The 12442-nt window shown below is 46.7% G+C and overlaps 1 long non-coding RNA gene across 1 annotated transcript in view; it reads left to right on the top strand.

Moving 5' to 3' along the window:
- Positions 1-12442, top strand: part of LOC110341339 — a 58089-nt gene that overhangs the window by 24760 nt on the left and 20887 nt on the right. Inside the window, exons 2-3 of the long non-coding RNA XR_002383242.2 lie at positions 3607-3745; positions 4116-4248. This is a non-coding gene — a long non-coding RNA (uncharacterized LOC110341339). The remainder of the gene's footprint in view (positions 1-3606; positions 3746-4115; positions 4249-12442) is intronic.

Below are 12442 nucleotides of genomic sequence, written 5' to 3' on the forward strand. Positions count from 1 at the left end.
ATACAGGTTTGTAAGGAGAAGCTTTTTTCTTTGAGAGGAGCCTTCCCGCCAGCCTGATTCTAGAGCCGCATCAGTCCCAAATAAACCCACAGGAGGCTATATTAATTATGAAGCTGTTGGCCTTGCTTGTTTCTTACTGGCTAGCTCTGACTTAAGTAATTACCCCATAATTGTCGATAGCTCACTATTACAGTTTGAAGGCAAGATGCAACGGAAATGGCTACATACAGAATATGTCTCTGACCTTGAACATGAAGAGAAAACTAGAAACGGCTGTGGGTTAGTGCAGTCTGTTAAAAGGGAAATGGATCTCTCTTGAGTATAGGGGGTGGATGAGTGTGTAACTCCATTTCACTCAAACCCTACGTAAAGAAAGTCTATGTGCCCCTTTTATAAACAAGGGATCCGAAAGAAAATTGTTAAGAATCTGCCTGAGGCTTTATAGCCAATAATGGGGATATTGGACTCAAAATCAGATCCAATTGCTGTCAAAAGTTGTGGTCTAGCCGGGCAGTGGTGGTGGCGCACGCCTTTAATCCCAGCACTCGGGAGGCAGAGGCAGGTGGATCTCTGTGAGTTCGAGACTAACCTGGTCTACAAGAGCGAGTTCCAGGGCAACCAGGACTGTTACACAGAGAAACCCTGTCTAGAAAAACAAAAACAAAACAAAACAAAAAACAAAAACCTTGTGGTCTGAATGCCCATACTATCATGAGTCCAGGCAGGGGGCAGGGAAGGGAGTTACCCACTCTGTGGGAGGGAATCACACATACTCATCCAATGCACTTGGCTTGTGAAAGTCAGTAAAATTGACTTCACTCTAGAGAGCCCTGTGTCATGTTAGACCAGACAGATGGGGCCAGGTAGGGAGAGCTGGTTTCCATCTAGCATCCAAGATTTCAGCCACCGACGTTCCTTTCATGTGTGTGGCTACAGGAATCTAGAGATGGAGGTGTGTGTGTGTGTGTGTGTGTGTGTGTGTGTGTGTCGGGGTTTTCAGTCCTGAAAACTGTTCCATTAGAACCCAAGTCTATGGCTATCAAGATAGTAAAGGCTGCAGTTAAAGTGTTGGCAGGGCCCAGACGGGTCCCAGGCAGATTGCCTTCTCAAGATGCAGGGATCACAGCCCTGCCGTCGTTTCTTATCTATTTATAACCTTTGCATAGATCTCGTGAAAAGAGAACCGTGCAGAGTGTGGCCTTCGTGTCTGGCTTCTTTCACTCGGCATGGCGTTTTCAAGGTCGCAAAACATAAATTCGAAAGAAGTATTTTTTGTTGTTGTTGTTGCGGTCCTATTTGGCGTTGGAAGTCAGAGCGCGCCTGGAGATGGCACTGCTTGGAGAACAGCGCCCCCTGGTGGAATCCAAGTGAAGTGTGCTGGCTCAATGGCAGGGACATCTGCTAAGCCACGGGGCAATCTAGTGGGAGAAGGGTTCCTTCTTAAAAGCAAGAATGAACTTTAAAACATTTGACTTGCAACTACTTCTGGAGATTTACTAAAACCAGATGTCTAGGGCAAAAGCAACTTCTGCAAAGACCGTTGTTAGCAATTTCTGGTCGCCGTGCTGTTGGAGCGCTCCGGAAGGATGAGCCATGTGCATTGCTCAGAGGGAATCCTGCAGGGTTCCACGTCCGTCGTCCGTACAGACCAGCTTCAGCAAAATAACAAGGACATCTAGAGAAACCCACACTCAAAGACGTGCCAAATACCTGTAAATTAAATCTAAACGCAGTTTTGCTGTGACTTCCACTGTTGGCCGCAGTCAGGGGAGTTTCAGCCCTGAAAAATCGCCCTGGGGAATCCAAGTCTATGGCTTACAAGACAATAAAGAAGAAACATACCCTTATCTTACTAAGCCTACACCCGGCCTCGTTCTCGCCCACTGAGGCACACTAAATGGATTTTCAACCAAATGTTTGTACCCATTGTTTGGCTCCTCTACTATCCCGGCTTAAGGGTTGTTGGAGACCCGTTGTCTTCTTCGTGTGTAAAATGAACCCATGGCAGCAGAAGAGGAGAGTCTAAAGGAAGAGCGTTCCATGTTGTCACTGTGACAAAATGCCAGGGATGGTCAAGACCATGGTCCATGTTTTCAGCCCATGGTCATTGGCCTTACTGCTTTGGGCGGTGGTGAGGTGCTCATCTCATGGAGACCAGGAGTTAAGAGAGGATGTGTTTTTAGCATCCCTTCCAAGGACACTGTCCCAATGACCCTCTCTCTCCAGTTAGGCCCCGGCCTCATTAAATTTCTGTCAACTCCTAGTAGCACCAACAGCAAAGGGACAGATCTTTAGCACGAGGCCTTTGGAGGGACAGTCTAGATCCAGACCATAAAAGAAACGCATGTAGCAGGACCTTTTCGGATGCATGTTTCCATTGTTCCTTGATGTCTCCCTTTTTCCTTTTGCCACAAGTACATAGATGACTAGGTAATACTCTGGGTTTTTCCATACCTAAGCTTATGTACTTATATCTAACCTACTAGTGTGACTGTATTTATATAATATGCATCTAAAGTCATGAGAGTAACTAGCACATGGTAGGTACTCAACATTTTTTTAATCTGTGTTGGTTAGGTGGTTGTTTGTTTGTTTGCTTGTTTGTTTTTTCTAAGACTAGGTTTCTCTGTGTAACAGTTCTGGCAGTCCTTGTAGATCAGGCTGGTCTTGAACTCACAGAGACCCTCCTACCTCTCTCTGCCTCAGAAGTGCTGGGTTTGAAGGCACATACCACCACCAACCAGCTACATGCATGCTGGTTAGTTTTGTTTGTTTGTTTGTTTGTTTGTTTGCCAATTCCACATAAACCTAGGGTCCCCTGGGACAAGAAAAAAAACTCACCTGAAGAACTGCCTGGTGATGGGGGATGTCCTTCTGCATTTATGTTTCTCTTATTGGTCAATGAATAAAACACTTATGGGTCAGGCAGAAAGATAAGCAAGGACAGGCAGAGAGGGCGTGCATGTGCAGAGAAACGTCATGTATCCACCAAAGGAAATACAGATCCGGGTATTCTCCATAAGCTAAGACCATGTGGAAATATGTAGATTAACAGAAATAGGTTAATAATTAAGGCAGCACTAGCCAGTAAGAAGCTCTAGCCATCGGCCAACAGTTTTATAACTAATATAGCATCCATGTGTTTATTGGGGCTGAAAAGCAGCTGTGGGACCATACTGGAAAGAAAAAACTCCAGCAACATCCTGGCTTCTAGCAAATTAGCTTGTGGCCATCTCTCTGTGTGTAGAATTCTCTTGACAGTTGATTGAATTGGAAGGGCCCAGCCTACTGTGGGCAGAAATATTCTTTGAACATGTGGTTCTGGGCTACATTTAAAAAAAGCGGGCATACATGCAAGTGACAGTACAGATTAAGAAGGCAATATTTAGGAACATATAACAACAATATATATTATATGTAACTGCAATCAGTGGGAGAGGAGTCAGAGAACCCTAAAGAGATCAAGGAAGGGTATATGGGAAGGTTTGGAAGGAAGAAAGGGAGAAATGATGCTATTATAATCTCAAAAGATAACAGAGAGGGGAAAAGGGTTTTGTTTATTTAATGTGTTTATTTATTTGTTTGTTTGTTTCTAAATCTGTCTAGGAGCAAGCCGATAAGCAGCGTTACACCAGTTTCTACCTTAGCTCCTGATTGGCTTCGACAGCTTCTCGTACTGACTGGCTGTAACCAGGTCACCTAATTGCTCTATGTCATGATGTTCATCACAGCAACAGAAAGCAAGGTAGAAGAGGGCCGGTTGCTTAAACGAAAAGTCCCCCTAAGGACATGGTTTCCAGTTCTGGTCCCAGGTCTTGCGCCTTAGCTGGGTTCTTGTGAGTTTCAGACAAAGCAATATGTCTCACTAAGTACTTTGAAATGCAGCCTGCTAAACCCTTGGCAGTCTTGGCTTGGCTCCATTTAACTTGGCCCCTGCTGAATGAAAGACACAGGAGTCGACATTGCTGAGCAGTCCCACAAAAGGGTAGGAACATTTTCTTCCTCTGAAACAGTTCAGAATGGGACACATGAAAGTAAACACATCAGGAGAGACGGTCAAAAGTCTTGATGACTGGTGTGGTACTAACAGCAAGCTGTGAATTTGGATCCTACAGGACGAGCTGGATATCAGTCCTGGGAGGCAGAATACATAGGCTTTGGAGTAATGTCTTTACCAGCCAGAATGGGAATGAGGGTTGAAGTCCACAAACCTTGCCAAACTTTCCAGTGAAAGGCATATAATAGCAGGTAAGAGTTCAAAACCCATTTCTGGTGATCTGGAACTGTGTTGCCCTATATGGTGAGCAACGGTTCTTTTTGTTTGTTTTATTTTGTTTTGAGATAGGACTTCTCTGTGTGACTTTGGAGCCTGTACTGGAACTCACTCTGTAGATCAGGCTGGCCTTGAACTTACAGAGATCCGACAGTCTTTCCCTACCGAGTGCTGGGATTAAAGGTGTGGGCCACCACTGCCTGGCCAGTATTCCTGTTTTTATGCTATTTTGACTAAGTCTGCTGTGGAACTTACGTATGGAGTAATTCACATATGTATTTGATAGAAGGGAAGTTAGGCAACAGTATTTAACACCTTGTCTTCCGATTGTGTCCACCTCAGCTAGCCCAAGCCCGAGCAGAGCTCTTTTCCTTTCCCAGACCCTGCTTGCCTCTTCCTGTTGTTGGTGCTGCTGGCCATCCTCATAGTCATTCAGAATCAAAGTTTTCGAGCCATCTTTTGATGGGGGACGCCCTTCTGTATATACGTTTCTCTTACTGGCTGGTGAGTAGAACACTGTTTGGCCAATAGAGGCAGGAAGATAGGTGGGGCTAGGAGTCGAGGAGAATTCTGGGAAAGGTAGGCAGAGACTCACCACCAGAGATGCCATGTAGCAGAGAAAAGAGTGACAGGTCTGGACCCTTCTCTGGTAATATAAGACCATGTGGAGATACTTAGATGAATAGAAATGGGTGAATAGTTAAGAGAGATCTAGCCAATAAGAAGCCCTAGACATCGGCCTACAGTTTGATGATTAATATAAGTCTTTGTGTGCTCATCTGGGGCAGAGAAGAGCAGCCGGACCTAATGGGACAAGAAACTCAGCAACAATGTTTCTTTTTTGTTTCTGCCTCTAGTCTCCCACCAGCTAGTACTTCCCAGCCCAGGCCTTAGTCAATTTACATCACCTGGTGGGAAAAACCGGGCTTCCGTGCAGCCTTAGAAACTGCAGTAGGCTATGAAGACAAACCCTCAGAGAACCAGAGGAGTTGCCTTTTGGTTCTTTGGAACCTCCCAAATTCTCCTCAATCAGAATTTACAGAGAAAGCCCCTAGGGCAGGGAAGGTTTGCTGGGCACCTTCATAGGAGGGGATTCTGGTTCAAAGGCCTCTTGGCTTTACATGTCATTTGAGCTAGGAAGGTGAGCTAGGCTGGAGTCATGTGAGTAAAAGGGGAGATCGTAAGGTAGAAAATGATATGAGACCGCCGAGAGCCAGACCCCTCGTCTGCCGTTCATCCGGCCAACTGTGCACCTCCTACAACAGTGGATGTTGCTTGTCCTCCGGTCGCTTCTCTCACTCACGTGCTGTGCTGCGGGGGGGGTGGGGACTCCTTCCTATCCGCCATGCATGTTAGCCTGCCTAGGAAACAGACAAGGTGGGAAATCCTTCACCTAGCAGGGGCAGGGAGCATGCGGGAGGAAAAATCCTGTTTCTTGGGGCTTTGATACCGTGCTCTTCGCACAAGTGATCGCCAGAGCATCATCAAGGATGGCCTGGGAAGGGTGACCCCAAGCTTTTTCTTCTCCGTAGGGCTTGCATAGCCTGGGGAGAGAGGGGAAGCACTAGCCCCACAGTTCAACCGCGCAGAACGTAATGAAAGAGAAAGGGAAGTGGATGGGGGAAACTGAAGGCCGCTGAGCAGCTGGCTTTGTTGGGTCTGCCACGACAGGCAAAGTGTTTCCCCAGTGAGCGCAGCTCAAAGGGAAGCGAGAGGTGCCCCCGGGGTTTATTTTGGAGCAAAGGTGGGCACCAGGGAGCATGCCTTTATTAGCCATGAGGGATATGCACGAGGCCAGGAGGGCAGGGGGGTCCTCGGAAGTCTGCCCTTCCTTGGGACTGAAAGAGTTAGGAGGGGGTTTGCTTAACCATAGCTGCTTTTTAGGAACATGGGGGGGTCGGATAAAGCAGCATGATGCCGCAGGGAAAGAGAGAAGGGAAACTGTGCGTGCCCCCTCCCACCTGTGCTGATAAAATTCTCTTTCCACACAGCGGGTGTCTTATGTGAAAACTCGGAGGTTCTCATCCAGACGGATGTGAGCTCCAAGGTTAGGTTTAGATTTCATCTTCCCTTTTACAAGGAAACGAGCCAGATTTTAACAGCGCTGTTTCCAAGCTAACTTTCTGACAGACGATGCTGGCCTGTCCTAAAGGGGAGGAAGTTGTGTTTTCCTTACACACTCGGGCCAGCTTCCGTAACATTCCCATGACTGTAGACCTCTCCTGGAGCCACTTCGTTCGGAGTGGGAATTTCTGCTGTGGCTTTTGGGGTGGTCTGTCCTGTCCCCTGAAGATGGGAGTCTGTCCTGTTCCCTGAAGATGGGAGTCTGTCCTGTCCCTGAAGATGGCCTCCACTGTGTCAGTAACACCAGGCCATTCTCTCAGTTTTGACGACCGATATTGCCAATGTTCCCTAGAAGGCACAGCTGCCTGCAGTTGACTTGAGAGTCGATATTTCCACATTTTGTGCTAAAAAAAAGAAACCCACTAGGAGTTGAGTAGGAATGGTTGACAGGTGCGGTCACAGCGTGATGCTTTGGAGGCCAGCAACACAGACAGGTAAGCGGCACATGACTACTGTCTAGGGTTATATATACAAAGTAACCGTGAGGCTGAAAGACCTGTGCACAGTTGGGAGAGACACAGAAGGCTACCAAATATTAGAAGGCAAATGTGGTCAGCAGACTATAAGTCCACCCAAAGAACATGGGCTGCAGTAGTTGAGTTCTTACTGTCTTTAAACACTTAGTTACCACATATTAGAAAGCTTGTCTTGTTACTTTGGCTTCTCGTAGTTTTGCATGGTAAAGGAATATTTCATGTTAAAAAACCACGTAAATTCAGCCTCTCTCATTTTCTTCCTAGTCTAAATAAGAGATCTTAATTGCTTGGCGTAAGGTTTCACTTGTGCCATCTGGTGGTCGACCCTGCAGACTGCAGGTGACAAGAAGCCAAGAAAGCTAACTGAGGATGATAAGGCAAGGTGTTATGGCTAGGGGCTGGGCTGGGAACTTCGCAGAAGCAGCCTTAGTGTACTCGAAGTGCTCTCCCTCTTCAAGTCTCCTGGGAGCAGAGGGTGCAGGCTGTTCACTTCTGTAATCCTACCAGTCTCCAGGATGTACTAGATGGGATGCGTAGTGTGGCCATCAATTTTGATCTTCAACTGTGTCTAGGAGATTAGTGAAGCCCATTTCTGGTTGTACCTGTGAGGTCATTGTGAGAGGTGATTAAGTCATGAAGGCTTTGATAGAATGGATTGCTTTAACCACTGATGAATTAAAAACTGAGGATAAACTATTAGGACCCGATAAATGCAGGGTGTTCAGACTAGTTAGAATAAGTAGATGGTGGGGTAGCTTCCTTAGAGCAATATCTTGACTTGGTCCCTTCCTGCAGCAGCTCAGGATGTCTACTCTGCATGGGTACCAGGGAGTGTAAAACACTCCCCCTCCATTCCTGTCACCATGATATGCCTAAGGGTATAGGACCAAGCCACCAAAAACTGAACTCTCTCACACGGTAAGCCACGATACACACATTGCAATCTGTGACTCAAAGAAGTTAGAACACAGGGAAGACGCCTGTAGCAGAGGTCAGTAGGAGATGACTCAGAATATGTAAACAGTCCCATCCTTGGGAAACAAGTCTTCATAGACCATTGCATGCAAGCCATTGTCTGCATTGTATCTATCTTCATAGATACATTGTTTGTACGTATTTCAATGTGGTGTGCAACACTGTCCACTGTTTTCCTGATGCAGAATTGTTACTGAGAGTGGTTTTGTGGTCCTCATACTCTGAGCTTCAGCCATCTCCCACCAGCTGCAGCTAGATCAAAGCAAGGCATTTCCATTCTGCAAAGCCAAATGCTGCCTTACAAGTTGCATTTATGCAAAATATAGTCAGATTCAGTGGTAGCGACCAGAGAACTTTACTTCCCTTGTATCCTGCTCACACCTGAATTATTCATTGTGAAGATTCTTGTATGAATTTGCATTATAGGCATCCTCCTGTATATCATATGTGGTTGGGCTCGGTAAGAGGATAGTTTGAGAATGCAGTGCTTAGATTTGAAAATCTCACAGCATAAGGGAGGATAGAGACAGCGAATTGCCCTGTATTTATTTTTGAATAAATACAAATGTGTGGGTGATAAGTTGGTATTTCCCTACCCATTCCTTCATAAATGCATATAACCGAGTGCTGTTCTGAGGAGGGAATTAATTGTGTTAGCCGGCTGGAAAGGCCTAACCGTGAGGAAAGCAGAGTCTCCCCTCAGAGTTTAGCCGAGTGGAAGTGATTGAGAGGAATCAGAGACAGTCCTATGGACTAAAGCAGGAAGCATCTCTCTGTTCACGGGGAGGCAAGCAGCCTCTGTCCCATGCCCCCAATGCCATTCTGACCTGCTCACCCTAGGGTGATGAGTGGGGCAATGACCTAACCACCTCTTCCAAGGCTCTGTCCGAGGTATTTTGTCACAGACACGCAGGCCTGACTGACTAACACAGAAACTTGGTACCAGGAGTGCGATGTTTGTTTGTTCGTTTTCTTCTGTGACTAGAACTTACCATGTAGCTCTTTGTCAGGGGCCACATAATATTTTGGAAATACTTTCCACCTGGCCAAGAGTTCTGAGAGGTCAGAACTTCCATTGTCTTTTAGATGTCAGCTGGTAACCACCTGATGGCCTGGCTGAGGTGGGGAATGGCTCCTATTCTGAATAACAATAGCCTTGGGCCAGGGCGAGTCTACACCCACCCTGAGGGCTACTGAGACATGATGGTGTGGGGTACCTGAGGGCTTGAGTGTGTGCTAAGGAGCGTCTCTAGGATTAAAGAAAATATTTGCTATCAGCCTTTTATACATGATAATGGATGTCTTCTGCCATTACCCCCACTTTTGGATGGTTGCTTAAGATAAACCTGGCCTTTGGGATTAGCTGGGAAACCTCCTGTTTATGACCAGATGTCTCTGTCTCATCTTTAATGCCATTGGGAGTTAGCCTGTCCTGCATCCACAACCCTCCACTCAGGGTCAGACCCGGGGTTGGTTGGCTGGTTCCGATTGCAGCCCCACAGACATCAGTCCGTGATAGATGGCCCCTACAACATGGGTATAATACAGACCATACATGACAGCTCTTAAGTCTTTGGAACTGGCTTGTGAGAGAAATTTGGAAAAGTTGAGAGAAGCAGGCTGGAAGAAGGTGAAGGTGTTGTAAATTGGGCTTAATGAACAATGGCAGTGGGATCTCAGAATGCCAATGGAAATATAGTCAGTAAAGACTGCCCCAGGAGGTTTCCAGTGGAAACAAAGACTTAACAGGGAATGGAAGTTACACGCTCCATTCTTCCAAAGAACTTGCAAACATTTTCTTTTCTCTTCCTTCCTTCCTTCCTTCCTTCCTTCCTTCCTTCCTTCCTTCCTTCCTTCCTTCCTTCTTTCTTTCTTTCTTTCTTTCTTTCTTTCTTTTTTCCTGAGTCTTTCTATAGGGTTGAACTTAAGCATGTTGGCAATGAGGTTTCAAGGCAGCTTGAACATTCTGGGTGTTTCTGGCTGCTTTCTCCCTTCCTGGTTTATAATAAGACTTGGGAGCCCACAACTCAGAGCAGAAGGGCCTAGGGTCCAAACTACTTGAATTTTAGCCATAAGAGGAGCCAGGAGTGCGTTTGAAGGATGTCACAGCTTTTGATGTGGTTAGAGCCACTGAGAAAGAAGCCACATTGTTCTGGAAAGGTGGCCTGAGGCCGTCTCAGAACCAGAAACACAATATCCAACTCAGGCTGAGGATAAATAAGACAAGAGGTATAAAGGTGAATGGGAACCAAACTCAGAAGGAGAGAAGAGAAGAGAAACACACTGCTTCTACATACCATGGAGGAGAAAGTGTATTGTCCTTATGCAGGAGAGCATAGCCAGAGGCAGGGACCTCTAGGGGCAAGAGTCCAGAGTGGTCATGACTAGACCGAGCTTTGCCATGTGGGGAGAAAGACAGGGAAGGGGAGGAGGGAGGGGAACCAGGCACAGCAGTCGGGAGGCCCAAAATACAAAAAGAGCAGGTAAGCACAATGGTTGGATTATTCGGGGGGGGGGGGTAATCAGCCTAACCCCCTGGGCTGGAGAGTTCATAGTTTAGGGTATGGAGTTGGGGGCAGGGGATGTTGGCAGCCAGTAGAGACCTATAAGGGGGGTGGCTGATGGCCAGGTGGGCTTTGATGTGTTAAGTACTTTAGAAGCTGTGCTACCAGGGACATTGAGTTCCCCTCTTAAGAGTTCTCACTCTTCTTAGTACAAGAATTTAAGAGCAGACTCAGAAAGAAGTTTCAGGACAATATTATTCGTTACAAGAAAAGCCCCAAGGCGATCGAGCTGTAAATCTGGATGGCAGACTGGAGAACACGAAGTTTGAATGAAGCCAGAGTAGCGATCAGCCCCAGGGCGACAAGGGGCCACAGGGCTAGGAGGGGGATTTCAGAGAAAAGGGACAAAGCTCAGAAAACCAGAGGAAGTGCACCACCGAGGCGCTGGCCAGTGCCTGAAGGAAAGACAAAGGAAGAAAATGGAAGCTCCCTCCTTTCTGAGTCTGGACTCACGGAGACAGGCACATCTAACTGAACCTCTTAGTGACTCCGGAAGAGAATGCATTTCATCTCATTAAAGGGATAATTTTATGCCTCTTATCTCTTCAGTATGACTTAGGTGGATCTGATTTACAGAGGGACGGACGGTCCCTTAGCTGGGAGAGTGACCTGACCGGTTAGAGTGTTCTCTCTCTAACCAGGCAGGTATTCCATTCTCCTGACCAGAAGGGACGTTTCCTCTTAGCTGGGGCTTTAAGGCCTCTGCGACAGTTTTCACCCCGGGGTCGCATCACAGTTGGGAGACATAGACCAGTTGCACTGTGCACCTGGGGACTGAATTTCCCAAGGGCTCCTCCTGTCTCCCCATTTTCTTTCTCGTCTGTGTGAAGTGAGTGGACCCCACTGTCGACTCCCACCAGCAATGATCTTCTGTTTGTCCAATGGATCCTGAATGGCTAGGACTCCGGAGTGAACACTCTGCAAATGAGAGCAAAGTCCCTCTTCCTCTCCTAAAGAGAAAGGAGTTTAGACATTTATGTTACGAGTGGGACCCATCGATGTGGCTCTGATGCGCCTAACTGCGTCTTACGTTGAATATGCTTCACTTGGTGTAACAAGGTCACAAGTTGAGTCGAGTAAACCCTCGTTGTTCAGTCTGTTGCTCATCATTTTGTTAATTTCTTCTTGTGAATGCATGAATGTTAATAGGTGTGCATGTGGATGCTAATAGGTGTGGTCATGCTCTTATTAGTGCTCTGTAGGGGGCAAACCGTGTGGCAGACAAGGGCTTTTTGTCCTTTAAAGGGAGCTTTGGCCATGGTTCCAGTTAGCAAGTACACACCGTTGGGGACATCCATATATAAGGCAGGGGAGAGAGAGGAGAGAGAACAGCCAGGGAGGGGGAGAAGGAGAGGACCAGAGGGGAGGCAGGAGGGGACGGACTCTGGGGAAGAATGCCAAATTCAAATGTGTTTGTATGAATGACTGAAGTCCTGTGCAGCATGTGCCTGACTTAACATGTATGAATGACTGAAATCCTGTGTATGGAACACCTGACTCACATGTATGAATGACTGAAGTCCTGTGCAGCATGTGCCTGACTCACATGAATGACTGAAGTCCTGTGCAGCATGCCTGTCCTGTGCAGCATGCCCCTGACTTAACATGTATGAATAACTGAAGTCCTGTGCATGGAACATCTGACTCACATGTATGCATGACTGAAGTCCTGTGCAGCATGCCCCTGACTTAACATGTATGACTTCTCAGTCCTTGGAACTAGAGGTTCCAGGGTGTTTTCTTCTCTTTACAGAGTAGGGAATCTCAGGACAGTTTCCCAAGAAACAGTTCCTAATGCAGTGCACTAGGCAGGGAGCTGTGTACTAAACATGCGTTTTAGAAGCACCCGTCAATCAAAGAATGTACCCTGCTTCTTTTCCTATATCCTGGTTTCCTCCAGCGCCAACCTTTCCTCCTGTTTCTTTTTGCCAGATTTTCTTATTTGTGTATATTTACTATTCATGGAGACGAGTTTCGTAACGATGATTTCTTTCTGTGTATCATGTGTTCATATATATTTACTGTTCGTA

This window comes from Mesocricetus auratus, unplaced genomic scaffold (genome assembly GCF_017639785.1).
Source record: "Mesocricetus auratus isolate SY011 unplaced genomic scaffold, BCM_Maur_2.0 Super-Scaffold_100023, whole genome shotgun sequence".
NCBI classification, from domain to species: domain Eukaryota; kingdom Metazoa; phylum Chordata; class Mammalia; order Rodentia; family Cricetidae; genus Mesocricetus; species Mesocricetus auratus.